This window comes from Hippopotamus amphibius, chromosome 13, assembly GCF_030028045.1.
Source record: "Hippopotamus amphibius kiboko isolate mHipAmp2 chromosome 13, mHipAmp2.hap2, whole genome shotgun sequence".
In the NCBI taxonomy this organism is placed as follows: domain Eukaryota; kingdom Metazoa; phylum Chordata; class Mammalia; order Artiodactyla; family Hippopotamidae; genus Hippopotamus; species Hippopotamus amphibius.
The window spans coordinates 18,701,059-18,716,795 of record NC_080198.1 but is presented as its reverse complement, the minus strand read 5'-3'; the positions used below and the strand labels follow the sequence as shown (position 1 = coordinate 18,716,795).

Below are 15,737 nucleotides of genomic sequence, written 5' to 3'. Positions count from 1 at the left end.
AGTATCAGAGGCCACAGTGGTCAGAATTGGAATATAACCATGTGTCGCTACAGTAAATTATGCTTAAATAAAGATGCAATGCATCCATCATATTTGTATAATAGAGGGATTAAATCAGCTATAATTTTCAAGCTTTAAAAGAAAATTCCAAGCTTTTAAGTCTATTCCTAGTGAAAGATAATGTGATGAATGTCATAATAAAAAAATAACTTAGCAGGAGGAAATAATTCTTTATCCTTTTAAAATTTTCTTGACGAAATGCATCATTTTAACCTAATGCATTTCAACATACTTATCCCTACATGTAAATTTGTTTTGATAAAATGAAGAGCCTTTTAATCCAAATTGCACAGTGATGCTTCCACACTGATCTGTTATAACTTAGTAATCAGAGTTAACAGACTGCCTAATTAACCAAGTCATCATTTGCCAAGATCCAAATATGGGATGAATTGTGGGCCAAGGAGAAAATATGATGGACATGAAAATTATTAATTCAGGGAAGCATTAAAAGCATGTGGAGTTAAAGTTCTTTGCTAAATCTTACCATCTTTAATATCCTTAATTTTTATAAAAGAAGTAATATGTGAAAATAAAAATATTACATTCAGGGTATATGGAAAAATATTTTCAGATCGGCTATGTATTAGTCACTGATACAATAAGTTACTTTTTTGAAGACTTTGACAATCTATGGGGTAAAAAATCATAGACACCCTCGGATAATAAGTGACATTCATTAAGGGCTTCCTAGGTGCCATATTCAGTGTTTCATATGGATCAGTATGTTTATTCTTCACAGGAACCCTACCCCTTAGGAAGGTACTATTTTTATCTTTAGGTAACAGATTCAAACACTGAAGTTCAGAATATTTTTGCCCACAAGAAGGTATGAATAAAACAAACAATATCCGATCCTTTCAAAATTCTTAGAGAAGTGTTATTAACACTTCTCTAATTTAACTCACCAGAAGTTTACCCACAGAAGCTTCATTCATTCATTCACTGTGTACTTAGTGGGAGAAAGGCAACCGGGGTGACTTGAAAGATGCCACATGGCTAGCCTGTACAGAAATCTTCCCTCGGCGGCCGACTTTCCCATCACCAACATCACTGGTATGGCCTAAAAGACGTGTAGTTTTCAACGGGGCGAAGCTATTTTATAAGCCCCTTTTCCTAGGTAATTCAAATCCAAGCCCAAGTGTAGGGTTTAATCCTAGAAGAGAGAGTCCACCAATCTGATCATTTTGCCCTTGGCCACCTGGCAACTCCTATTCATCCTTCAGGGTCCCAACCAGATCTCACTGCTTCTGTGAAGCTTTCCAATCTCTCTCCTCCAGTGCCCCCTCCCAAACCTCATATATTCCTGGGTAATCCATCAGTATTCATGTAGCTCCTCTATCACTGTAATATAATCGACCTTTCTGTCCACCTTGTAGATGTCAGTATGTTGAAATCAAAGACCTACAACAGTGACAGATGGTTGGCGGATGGTTGGACAGAAGGACAGATACAAGGAGTACAGCAGTGAATGAAGCTCAGGCTCCTTGAGGACAGAGGCATGGTAGTATTTTTGAGGCAAAATCCACTTCATTGTTGTGAATGTCACTGGAGATGTCCAAGTATTAGGCATACAACTCAAAGGGGAACATCTCCAGTGACACTCAGTCCTGGGTAGCTGGGCTACATGATATTTAAAGATTCCTTCCAACTCTGTAATCCTATATCTTTACTGTGCATCAAGTACAGTGCCTGTCTGAGCAATCCTGGATCAGGAAAAAATAGTTATAAAGGACATGATTGGGACAACTGGATGAAATCTGAACAGGGACTGAGGTTTACACTATATTTTATTAGTACTGTATCAGCATTATTTCCTAATTTGGATCACTGTACTGTGGTTATGTGAGAGAATGTTCTTGTTCTTAGGAAAAACCTGTTGATTTATTTAGGAATAAAAGGTTATGACATCTGCAATCAACTCTCAAATGGTTTTGCAAAGAAATTACGTATAAGTACAGACATGTGTGTGTACACATATTCCATAGGTAGATCGGTAAGAAATGATAAAGCCAAGGACTGAAATGTTGAACCTAGGCAGAGCTCCTTTTGGGGAGTTCCTTGATTACTCTTACAACTTCTCCATAAGTTTGAAATTATTACGAAATAAAAAGGGGCCTTTGTTCCCTCCCCCCCCCAAAAAAAAAAGGTACAGTGCCTTATGGGATATATATGCGCACTCTTTCTTCCTAGAATTCTGTCCCTTTCTTCTGAAACCAGCACCCCTTTCACCCACTTTCCATTGTCTTGTGCAGGTCAAAGGTCATTCACCACTCTTGACGAGCATGTGCTTCACGCCTCCCACCACCCCACCCTGCCCCAGCCCCAGAGACTGTTTCCGTGACAGGCACATGGCACACAAGGGACCAGTCACAGAACCAGGAAGATTCAAATTCTCTGAGAGCTGCTAGAACTCGCAGACGAAGATTCCTTTCTGCTGGAGTTGCTACAAAAGCAGAGTGACGCACGGTTATCTTGCAACGACCTGGTCCACAACTCAGTGAATGAATCCAACACAGAGCGTGACACGACCAAGAGACTGAGACCAAGACTTAACAGCGTGATATGAGCCCAGCCCCCATATGCCCCTGAAACTCACTCTACCAGCCAACTTTTCCGCATCATCGGCCAATCCATTCCTCTTTATGCCCAAGCTGGTCACAAGTCACCCAAGAGACCTACCAAATAGTGGGCTCAGTATTTTAAGGCCCAGACACACTAAAAATGGCCTGCTGTTTGTGTTAACAAGAAGATACGGATACTTCCAACTCCTTAAGTAAAAACTGCTTATTTGTTGGTTTTTTGCAACTGGCTTTTATATATTTTTTCTCAAGCCAAATATTTTACTACTTTTTAAAAAACCTATTATTTTTATTTTTGAAGGTCAGAGTCCTTGGCATACGGCTTATGAATCTGGAATCCTATTGACCAAGAAACCAAAGACTTTCGAACTCTGTTAGCCAGAGTTACCTCTAAGATCTGTTACCCAGGTTTTCCCTCCAATAAATAAAAAAGGCTTCCAGGTGTACGCATCTCAAGAACTAAAGAAACATTCTGAACCTGCTTGTTGGGAAAATGCCCCAGGTACAGGACTGCTGCTTTGGGAAGGGGACCTTCTCGCCTGCCACACTTTTCCACACAGGTGATTGAGTGGAACAAATCAATCGTTGAGTGGTCACAGGCTAACATGAAGTAAAATGAGGGCTGCAGAGATGAGGTTAATTAGAATAATGTACCAGAGAAAAATGACTCAAAGATCTAGAGAAAATGTCTTAACAGGCACGTCCAACTAGAGACCGAGGAACACCAATTAAGTGGCTGTCCTTGTTCCAAATCACATCGGGACATACTTTTATTTCCCATAGCTCTTGTACTAGCAAAAAGAATTAAAGCATTTGAAAAAGGCTACTAAGATCAAACAGAGCCGGTTAGACGCCACTGAAGTATAAAGTCTCAACACACAGCGCACAAGCAGCCCCAGAGTGAAAAACGAATGTTCACACAAAACCATGCTTGCAGATCAACACCCTAGGAAGATGCTTAGCCAGTGAAAACAACATGGTGCTCTGGTTAGGAGCCATGGCACCAGAGGAAGAGTGGCTGGGTTCAAATCCCAGCTCCACTTATAATGAGCAGAGAAGTCTGAGACACTATGTCTCAGTTTCCTCATCTGTAAAGTGGACTTTTTAGAATCATATCCATCGTATAGTTTTTGTGAGTTAATACATAAACTTCCAGTAAAAGCAGCTATTACAGAGTAGACTTTTCACAAACTAGAGTGTTTCTCTTCACTGCTGGTTTTTGGACTCTCTCAGGACTAGGTTTTTCATGAGTTTTGAGAATTCTACTTTACTCTCTCATTACTTGGAAGGGAGAAGAGGGACACTACCCACACACGGATCGGTGGTAACATGAAATGCAAGTTCTTTTAGGCACATACGACCATAGAAAACCAAGAAGTCTATGCAGGCTTTATTCTAGGAGAATTTTTAAAAAATTATCATGTTTAAAAAGTGGGCTAGAAGTGGAGGCAAGGATGTATGTCACCGGTAACGAGTGATCTGGGACAGAAAGGGACGAAGACGAGGCACGCCTCTCTCGATGCGAACACCCAGGGTGAAGGTTAACTGATGGTCCGTAAGAGGCGTCACTGAGAGATTCAAGCCCCAGCACATGGTAACCAGACTCATCTGGCCCTGAGAGGTGCACTGAACTGGACCCAGACAACGCAGCAATATTTCGAAACAGCAGAGAAAACTCCTCGGAACGCTCCTAATCTTTGCCGCTGATGCTCAGGCATCAGGATACTGAGAAGACGGCTGCACGAGGGCTGATCCAGGTTATCAGGCTTCCCGTGTAAACAACACGAACCAAGTCTCCCATTACACAGATCTGTTTCCTCTTTCGTGATTATCGTTTAGCTTCTGAAATGGTATTTGGATACAGGGGTGTTGCATATTTTTTAGAGATGGAAAAAAGCGGGGTCCTTGCCACTCTGAAGGCTGTTATGAGCCTAATAAAAGTTTTTCCTGAATCCTTAGCTTTTTTGTTTCTAAAAAGGTATTAAAAACCAAATGTGATGCCCTAAACTATATTTTAGCCATGCTCGTTTTTAAAATAAGTTGAGGGTACAAATTATAAATCAACAAAAATTAATGGCCTTTTAATTTCTTAGATAACCCTAGCTCTTTCATAAATCACATCAATGAGAGTATGTGACTTGATATATTTCATTTTTTACCACCAAAAGCTGTGGGATAGAGAGAGGGAGAGACAAGTCCTTCCCTGTGCTGCGGCTTTCACACAGCAGGTACACAATGAGCAGCATAGTTCAACCAGGCACAAAGGAACACAACATTGCAACCGTAACAGACCCTCTGCCTTAAGCAGGTGACAGAAGTCAGAGTTCACACTGAAAGATATTTGTATCTACCTCCTTTCAATCCATACAGACTTGAATTTTCTTTCAAAAAAGAGGTATGTAAATTTTCAAGACCAACACAACAACGGTACGATTTTTTTTTTTTAATATTTATTTATTTATTTGGCTGGTCCAGGTCTTTAGTTGCAGCACACGGGATCTTTTTTTTTTTTCAGTTGCGGTATGCAGGAACTTTGGTTGAGGCATTCAGGCTCCCAGTTGAGGCATGCATGAGGGATCTAGTTCCCTGACCAAGGATCGAACCTGGGCCCCCTGCCTTGGGAGCGTGGAGTCCTAACTGCTGGGCCACCAGGGAAGTCCCTAATTTTTTTAAAATTAGAATTTCCAGGCAACTTAAGACATGGTCTATTGTGAGGCAGGAAATCAAATAAGCTCTGATGACTTAAGGATGAAATGTCTCCCCAGGCAGGCGGCATAAGGACAGTGCAGGACCCTGAACCCCAAGTTCGCGAGGTGTTTCTGGATGTGGGTTGGGCTCCAAACACTGAGCCATCCCCGCGTTTGAGGTTCCTAACTGGCCTTCTCTGAAACAGATCCCTCACATCCAACAGTCAACATATCGACAACAATTGCAACACAGGTTATCCCACTGCTTGCTCATTTTGCACTTTTTAAAGGTAATTCCGTGTATGAAATGAGCTCATGTAACAGGGCATCAAGGCTCTTCGCCATCTTCACCTCCTTTAAAATGAAGGTCGCAAGAAAGTGCGTTATGAGTTTTGTCCGTGTGGTTCCCAATACCCTTCTGATGATCTTTCTAAATCAATAGCATCATTATCCTGTTCCAGATCCTGTGCAAAGCGCTGTACACACATCATCTCACTTAGTGCTTGCACGAACACTATGGGCTTCTTTAGGTCACGCCGTTTCCCCTGCCTCAGGTAAGTAAACTGAGGACGGAAGAGAGAAAGTAATTTGTCCAAGAACAAAGAACCAGAGAGTGAGAGTGCTGGGATTTGGGCTTGGAATCCAACGTCCTTAATTAAGTTGTCCCACCCACTGTAAGTTTTAGGACCAAATGGCAAATGATTCTGTCTACATGGGGAAGGTGGTGTATAACCCTTTCCAGATGGGACACACAGAGTATCTATTTGCACAATGTAGAGAGGAAGCTTTCCAGGGAAAACCCACGGGCCAGATTCTATTCCTATACTAAAGGTGATATGAATTGTTTTATTTCTTTTTTTACTCGCTCACCAAGATGCAGTCCTCTTAGTACCGTGAAATACAGAAATTCACAGGGAAATGCCAAATGTCCTCTGACTGCTTCAACAAATACTGACTGCCAGCCTGCACTGGGCACTGTCAGCCATGAGGAAGCAGCACTGAATCAGACAGACCTGCCCCTTGCTTACTACCTGGTAAACAGGTATATCCAGAAAGTGACAGAAGCTGCAGTAAATGAAACAGACAAAACACTTGGATGGCTAAGAGCAAGAAGGGGGACAAGGGAAATAATCTTTAATGTGGGTAGTCAGGGAAGGCCACCCCAAGAAGGTGATATTTGAATTGAATAATAGAGGATGAGAAGGGGTTAGCTCTGTCATGTACAGAAATTGTTCCAGGCAGAGAATCCCACGGTCCACAGGCCAGGGAGATTGTACGGCATCTGAGCACGGTAATAGTGTCTAAATAAAATATTTGAAACTATAGAGCAAAAATTAGTTTCCAAGAGTCTCCTGAAAAAGAGCCACTACTTCGAGCCACTACTTCCACAGAGTCCACTACCCAACAGACAGCCATGGTCAAGCGGTCACCAAGGCTTCTCGGTCTCTGGGACACATTGCCAACGGGGCCGTCCATGAGCACAGCTGACAATCTCTGCCACAGTCACGCAGCAGCTTCTGTTTGCAGACGACACTGTTCTTTGAAGGCCAGTCCCAAGAGGACATGTGGGGGACCAGGGGCTGCTTTGCAAACTCAGCACAGAGGCAGGGACTGGGATGAAGCAGGGCGAGACCCACCTCGTGTAGCATCAGCCTGCATGAGTGAAATCCTGAGTTTCAGATTATCATCAGCAATACCAACTTGAAAGCAGTTAGTGAATTCTGCTTGCTCGGCAGGCCCATTGTCTGAGTAAGTAAAAAAACGGAATAAAAAAAGAACTGCACGCCTCTCAGGGGAAATCGTCAAAATGGGACCTAGAGATCTAAGTCCTGTTAGATGGGCTGTCCAGCTGTATACGTGGCTGCAGTGTCCTTGAAGACGGGCATTAAAGCTGCCTCCCAGGACTTTACTTAAACCTCCAACCAGGCAAGAAGCAATGGATTGTGAAATATGCATTGTCACCAGTAAAACAACAACCAGTGAACCAGCCAGAGGATGGTAAAAACTCCTCCAAGACAGGAATCTCCAGCACATCACCCAGGGTGCGTGGTACAATGCTGTCATTTATTACCTACCAGGAACTGTGCTAAGCTCTTTACAAGCATCATCTCAGTAATTCTTTATAGGAATCTAGCTTCTATTTGTATCCCCATTTCCCAGATGAGGCGGCCATGGCCCAGAAAGGTTAAATAACTTACCCAGGGACACTCAGCCAGTAAATGGAAAAGGTGGAATTTGCATGAACTGACTTAACTTCAACGCAGACACTCTTACCCACACTGCTATCCTATATCTGCAGCAGGCATTCAAGACACGCCTGGGAATGCATCAGCTACCACGTTTCGTGAGCATCTCTCACAGGCTGGTATAGGCAGAGACAATATTATGAAGTAAAGGGAAGTCTCATCCTGTGAGATGGTAATTTTCACAACAACAAAGTACAGGCCAATCTGGAATAGAGAAATTGGACCAGAGCGACTCACTTGTCTCCTCCACCCTTCGAGGTAAGCTGTCAGCAGACATATGGGGAAGAGAAAATCAGAGATGCAGGGTAGAGAGCACTGTCCAGTCACTGATGGACAGCACAAAGGCATCAGTGGCAGCCCTCACACATACTGGGAAGAAGACAATTGGGTGTGGGCCTGCATATCCTAGGACCTCATGCTAGTACTCAGGCTTTAACAAAACCTTCCATCCAGAGGCGAGAAAATCCATTCACAAATTTGGGAGTTTAAATTTGCTTGACAGCTCTCTTGAGACAGAAATTTCTTTCTCAGATTTGCTGTGGCACTTTCAGTAAGAATATTATGGTCCTAAAATATTTACTGAGATATGTATCTCTGCTGAAAATTCAATAAGCTGAAATTCCAACATGTAAAATTCAAATAAGATGTTATACACACAAATCAATGGAAGAAAGAAGGCATTCATCAAAAGAAATACAAATTAGACATGGAAGAAAAATGGATCGCATGATTTCATGTAAGTAACCACAACTGCTGCTCAATAACCATACGTCTTTTCTTCATTACTACTACCAGAACCTAGAATTTATTTGGGACATCAAATTTCTCAAGTCTAAGGATCCAATTCCCAGATGCCCTTATATTAGGAGTGGCTAGAAGCCATTGAACAAGACTTCAGGGAAAGTTCTTTAAAGAGGACTTCCTCAGTTTGGAGGACTACTCTTTTTGTTCCTTATACTTTAGCTGCTTCCTTTCAGGATGCAGAAGCAATGGCTGGAGAGCCAGCAGCCATAATGTGACCTTGAAAATGAAGCAACATTTCAACAGGCAGGCAGATCACAAAGATAGAAAGCACAAATTGCTCTCACCCAGACATCCATTATGCAAGAGATACTTGAATACTCAACTAATTATTTTAAACTTATGTAGTGTCATCTCTGTTACCAGAAAATAGTTCTTAAACGATAAAAAGACAGGAAAACATATCTAAAGACTATCCTACTATTTCTTGTCAGAAAAAAAAAAAACTTAGAAAATTCATGAATTGGGATTCTGATTCCCCCTCTATTCACGAAGCTGTTTAAGTATGACCTTCCTTCTTAATTAGTACCACTAGTCCACGGAAGCATATTTGCTGAACCTGTCTCTATGTTTTGACATGCAAAACTTGTGAAATTCAAACACACTTGTAGACATCCAAAGCATTATTATTTACTAAGGCCTATTTTAAAGGTGGAAGATCTGAAAACTCTCTCAGAATCTGATGATTAAAAGAAATTTAATAGTTCTTCATTGGCATTTGATCTTTAGCCTGCCATAATCTCTCCGTATAGCCCTTCATCCATATTTGATATTAAAGAGACATTTCAACAGCTTGTCCATCAACTGTAAAACAGAAGGAATGTACAGACAAACCACATGACTTAGAAAACAAAAGAGCTTTCCCTCACACTCATTTAGCTCATGAAAGCCCGATGTGATTAAAAGGGTGAAGGAGGTATATTCCACTAGGTGAGCCAGAATAATGGTATAGAGCATCCATTACATTTCTGAGGAGCTTCAAAATTTTCAAAGTGCTTTCCTCTACATTATATCTTGTTTCATCCTTACAACTACAGCCTACTCCTACCTCACTAGTAAGGGCATGAGTTTTTTTTAATTCCCGTTTCTTCTTCATATATGGTTTGCTCAACATCAAAGAGACTGCTGCCCAGTGAGATTCCAGGTCATTTGTCCCCCTCTGATGCATTAAATCAGGGGTCCACAAATTACGGCCTTTAGCCCAGATATGGCCCACTACCTATTATTGCAACTGAAGTTTTTTCAGAATGCAGTCACGCCCATTTGTTTACCTATTGTCTATGGCTATTTTTGTGCTACATCAGCAGAGATGACTAGTTGCAGAGGAGGCTTTATGGTCTGTGAGGTTAACAATATTTACCATCTGGCCCTTTAGAGACAAAGTTTACCTGCCCTTCATTAGATCACCTTTCCACAGATAGGATTCAAGTTACGAATTCTACTCTGAAAAGCCATAAAGCTATGGTGGAAGGCAATAAACCCATTCCTGCTGGCTTTGGGACTCATGCTTGATAATGAGGCATTCCACTATCTTCCGAGGGATTACCACAGCCAGTATCATGTCACCTGCAAAGGCGGATGGCAATTTTCAATCGGTACACAATACGAGCATTGTTTTCCACTCACCCTGAACTTTTAACGTGTCGCACAGCCATAAAAAGTCTGGAGGTCACTGGTTGGGGGCATGCATAATGCCGCAGGACTGCAACACACAGAGGGACACTGAAAGCAAAAAGAACAGAAGAGGTTAAGCGAAGCAACAAACTGTGATGCTTCAAAAGTAACATATTCGCATTACTCAGCCACAAAAAGGAATGAAACTGGGACATGTGTAGAGATGCGGATGGACTTAGAGACGGTCATACAGAGTGAAGTAAGTCAGAAAGAGAAAAAACAAATATTGTATGTTAATGCACATATGCAGAATGTAGAAAAATGGTACAGATCAACCAGTTTGCAAGGCAGAAACAGAGACACATATGTAGAGAATAAACATATGGACACCGGGGGGGGGGGAAGTGGGGGGGAGGGGGATTGGGGTGGGATGAATTGGGAGATTGGGATTGCCATATATACGTTACTAAGAAGAAAGAAAGAATCAAATTGTACACTTCAAATACATGCTTTTTATTGTATGTCAATCATATCGCAATAAAAGTCCTTAAAAAAAGGTAAGCCGTAAGTCTTCCCTGTGGACACACTACTTTTACATTCAATATATAATTGTGTCAATCTGTATCTAAGCATCTATTTTGTCCTTTCTTTTCTAGAATCAGCACTCCGTGCAGCTCATAATGTGAGTTCGGTCCTACAGAATTATAGTAGAAAGATGTGAAACGTTACAGAGGCAAGTAAAACTGCCACTCTTGAAGGCACTGCCATTCACTTAGGAAGTCTGGTTCCTTTAAATTCCAATATTTCTCATTTTGGATAACTTCTCAGAACTACAATGTTATCTCATCCTGAGAAATAAGGGTAAAATGATCCCTGAGTCCCGGTGAAGATTTTCCTTCGGGTTTTGGTCTTTAGTCTCCCTCAATGTGTCTAGTAGCAGCGACCAGAGAAAATATACACGCGAACGTTTGTGCACACACATACACGGGTACTTTATTAAAAGAAAAAAAAGACAAGCTATCTCCCCTGTCAGCCAAGCACAAAATCTTCCTTGCCAAAGGTTACAGTCCTTTTTCCACTGCATTTCAACTGCAGAAGGAGGCTGTGACACAGCCCTCGCATGCAAACAGGCAGCCTGTGCACGTGCTCTTGTGTGCTGAGGCTGTGCGTTTCCACGGCTTAGTTGGGTTATAAGTATTTACCAAATCCAATGCCAAGTAAGTTGAAGTTGCTGACAGACAAGTCAGCGCATCCTCAAGCAGTTTCAGAAAGTTTTTGTGAACAGCAGTCAGTAGCAAGGTTTTACATACCAGGCCTCTTCTGCTTAGACCCTTGAGATGATAATGACACCTGTAATAGCCCTGAAGACACAGAAGGGACCCGCTGTGAGATGGGGAAATGGAACTACAGGATGCACAAAACACATGACCTCTTCCCATGGCAGGGGGGCGGTGGTGGTGTTCCTTTGCAACAGTAAACTCAGACAAAACTCCGTGCATGTACGTGTCTTCTAATCTAATCAGAGAAGTTGAAACCGAAAAGGAGATGTACGAAGTCTTATGCTTTGAATAGTCATGTATCTCCGGAAACTATGTGGGCTGTCTGTCTACCAGGACTCAGAAGAGAGTTAAGTGGTGGTGCTCTCAGTGGGTGCCTTTTCTTGATAAGAGAGAAACTCAGCACAGTGTGGTCCACACTCTGTTTTCTAGATATCAGTTATCGATGTGTCACCTGTTTGTCAAACATGTCACGGCTTAAGAATCGTCATCTCATATGAGTGTAACGTGCTGTGTTAGCATTATTCGCCTTTAACAGGGCAGCTTAAGAGCACGATAAGGATGCATCTAAAATATTTTTCCAGATAATTTCAGTTGGCAAAGTTCAAACTTAATTGGTGACCTCATTAATGAGCAACTGCCACCACAAGAAAGAGGACATTGTCATGGACTTAGCAGAGCAATGAGACAACCAAGATAATTACATTGTTTCCAGTGGATTTACCCTAGCTTCCTTTCAGAGTCTACATCTTCCAAACATTCGTTCTGACACTCCATGTGTTTGCTCCTCTTCAAAATCTATCAGCTGGGCTCCTCCAGGAAACGACGGCAGATCACAGCCCTCACGTCAGGGCAAAGCAATTGGAAAACTTTTCTGCCCTTTATTATCTACTTGTAAAATGTTATAAGCCTGTAAACTAGTTAATTTATGAGCTGTGTTAATAATTTGCCCACACTTGATCGCGGGTTTCGCAAACACAATTTCCAGGGATGTGGGAGGATAATTTGCAGGTCCGGCTTCTCTCCTAAGGGGACACTAACTAATTTGACACAGGAACATGACATTGATGGTGGGGCACACTAATGACCACACTCCAGGACGTGGCTGTCAGCCTGTCGTTCCAGGCAGAAGCCAGCTTGCTTTCGCCGCCGCTCGGTACACGATGCTCAACTAATTATTCAGACAGCGACATTAATGAGAGCCCTCGTGTTTATTTTCAACATACTAACCAGCGCTTAGCTTCCATTTGTCGGATATGGTCACTGATTAAAATGTGGTTCATGAATAGTAAATCTCAACTCGAGTAGAACAAAGGAGCACCCGAGAAAAAATGAGGAACAGCTGATTGGAGAACCATCCTTGTCAACTTGTTTTCGGCCTCAAATTTCATCAAAGACAAAGTGACAGGTAGTAGGAAATGCTGTGAATATCAAGAAAAGTGAAAGGGATATTTTTTATCCCCTACGGCCATGTACAATCTTGACTCTTGACCAAAGCACAGGATCACCTTAAGGTCCAGAGCAACTCATATCTCAAATAAACTTCACCAACTTTACGATACTGAATAAAGATTTCTTTTGAAGTTAGTTTTTCCATGGAATGACCAAAAGGTTTGTTTTGCTTTAGTGTGTTTTTTCAATCTTACGAAAGTCTCATCTTTGATGAGATTCCCTCAAATACGATCTTCACAAATATGACTGAATGCAACTGTGTTTTTTCCAAATCTATTGTAAATCTGTATTACTGAGGGTCTTGTTAAAAGTGTTAATATACTCTTATATGTGTTGTTTCTAGTCTACTAACCCTTGCAATCAAGTTCTTTCTACTTTAAATTAAATTTCTATTTTGGTATGATAAATTTTGTCCTTCATTTAATGGTGATTATAATCCTAAAATATTCATATAATCATAATTTAAAATGAATAACTTAAAAAAAGGTGTGCTTAGCTCCATGAGAGGTATTGAGAAACTGAAAATGGTCCTGATGTGGTTCATTGTAAGATGTGCACTTTGAATTAAATGACGATGGTAGTATTTCAACAAATGTTCTATCTGCCCTCGTGGATAAAAATCCCACTCAGTACTGTGTATGACTTCTGCTTTTCCAGAACAGCAAAATAAATCTGGGGCCATGTAGACCACTTCGAGCATGAAAATGTCACTGAATGCAACATTTCTTAAGCATGTATCTCTAAACTTACTCTATGATAGATCTGTGATTTTAGAATGCCAAAGCATGTAAATGGCGCACAACATGCAAGAGGCAGATTCAGATCACAGGCTAATTTTAAAAATACATTTAGGGAGCTTCCTGGTGGTGCAGTGGATAAGAATCCGCCTGCCATTGCAAGGGACATGGGTTCAATCCCTGGTCCGGGAAGATGCCACATGCCGCGGAGCTGTGTTCTAGAGCCTGCGAGGCACAAGTACTAAGGCTGCATGCTGCAACTACTGAAGCCCACGAGCCTACAGCCCGTGCTCCACAACAGGAGAAGCCACTGCAATGAGAAGTGCACACACTGCAGCAAGGAGCAGTCCCCTGCTTGCTGCAACTAAAGGAAAGCCCGTGCACAGCAACAAAGACCCAACACAGCCAAAAATAAATTAAAAAATTTAAAAAAATGCATTTAAACACGTATACAGATTGTCTCTACCCAGCATTACTGTCACCAAATGCTACTTACACGGGTACCTGTTAAAGACAGGTTCTCAGATGACTGGCATCTCTGTGCAGTTCATGCCTGGGTAAGCATGTGTCCTCCAGAATAACCCGAGAAGATGTGGTTAGTCTGCGGCAAAGACTGGCTAAATGTTCATCAAATCTCTTACTTGTTGGGTGTACAGCTGGGATGTATTTCCAGTTGGGTGGGTCCTTGTGGCCAAGTTCTGGCCAAATAGATGGAAGTGGATATGTTACTTTCATCCTGACCCAGAAGCCTCCTGAACCATCCCTAATGCCCTCTCTCTTCACTTGGTTGTGGGCCCAGAGGTCCAGGGCAGAACTCCACGTCCTGCAAGATGCTGGAGTCACTGGGTGCACTGAGCCAAGGTCCGTGAAACACCACGTGGGGCAGATCACCACACCTGTTCCCCACCTGCCACTAGACGGAGCTGCCTCACAAACACACCTGCACTAAGTGATGCCTCCGAGACTCAGGAATGTTTGTGACAACTGCCAGTATCTTTCACCCGAATATGCAGACCTTTCTAATTTCAACCTGGCTCCAAAGTTATACTTGAATTTCGGGAACACCGTACATAAATTTGGAAATTTGGGAAAATCCCGGAAGGTGAGTTACCGTTGTGATTGTTTGCTCCTCTAAGTAAGCTGGGGGGAGAAAGGGGAAAGGCAGCTAAGGGGTTCCTAAAACAGCTCAGGTGTATCTTTCCTCGCCTCTTCTTCACGTGGCCCTCTGAGGCGGTCCAGTTCCCACTTTATGAATGAGAACCCTGAGCCTCTAAGGAGTGAGATGTGAGCCAATGCCAGGGAGTGCAGATCCAGTGGACGTCTTCTTATTTGAATGCCTCTTGGCTTTTCATATCCAGATTTTACAGAAAATGCTTACTTCTAAATCAAATATTTTGGTGGTTGCTTATAAAAGAAAAAAGTCCATGATGTGCTTTAAAATGTAATACAGCATTTTCAATGAAAAGCGTGAGGAAAAAGTGTCAAGTGACAATACAGGGGGTAGAATGTCAGAAACTTCTGTAGAGGTTTTGAAAAGCCAGCAACAAAGGGGATGTGTCGCAGATGTTCTCGGTGATTAAAAAAAAAAAAAAAAAAGCCACATTTTAAAAAACAAAACAAATGCATGTTGAGACCATATTAATTGTTGAGAAATCAATGTTTTAGACATGTTTACATTCTTAATGTGATGACTGTTAACTATATATAAGGCTTTTGGTCATATTTCAGAACAAGGGTTGGCAACCTTTTTCCGGAAAGGGCCAGGCAGTGAATATTTTAGACTCTGCAGCTTTTGCAGCTGGTACATTCTCTGTGGCAACTCTTCCACTCTGTCACTGCAGTAGGAAAGTAACCAAAGGGGATAAGTAAACAAATGGGTGTTGTGCGCTAATAAAACTTAATTTACAAAAACAGGCAGTGGGTTGGGCCATAATTTGTCAACCTCTTGTTTTTAAATTTCATTCCTACCCCCCTTTTTTGAAGCATAATTGAGTTATATTCGTTTTGGGTATACAACAACATAGTGAGTGAATATTTTTATCCATTACAGAATGATCACCACCATCATTTGCTAACTTCTGCCTTAGAAAATTGATTGGGGGTTTTATGAACTGACACATAACACATTATGATTTCTCATATGTAAAATAATGGGAAATAGTACCACTGTAACAAAAAGAAAAAGCTGATGGTTTTTCTCAGCCAGTACAATCAAGTCCCTGTCTTAAGGTAATGGAGGCAATAGTCACCTTAAAGTGACCTTATAATAAGGACTTCAAAA

General features: G+C 41.7%; 1 protein-coding gene across 7 annotated transcripts in view; it reads right to left on the bottom strand.

The window, feature by feature from the left end:
• FOXP1 (forkhead box P1) overlaps nt 1–15,737 on the bottom strand; it is a 595,386-nt gene that overhangs the window by 363,564 nt on the left and 216,085 nt on the right. For 6 of the 7 annotated variants that reach the window (XM_057705386.1, XM_057705388.1, XM_057705387.1 and 3 more), the window contains one exon: nt 10,003–10,098. The exons of the other annotated variant lie outside the window; for it this stretch is intronic. The gene's annotated coding sequence lies outside the window, so the exon portion shown is untranslated. The remainder of the gene's footprint in view (nt 1–10,002; nt 10,099–15,737) is intronic. 7 annotated transcript variants of the gene reach the window in all.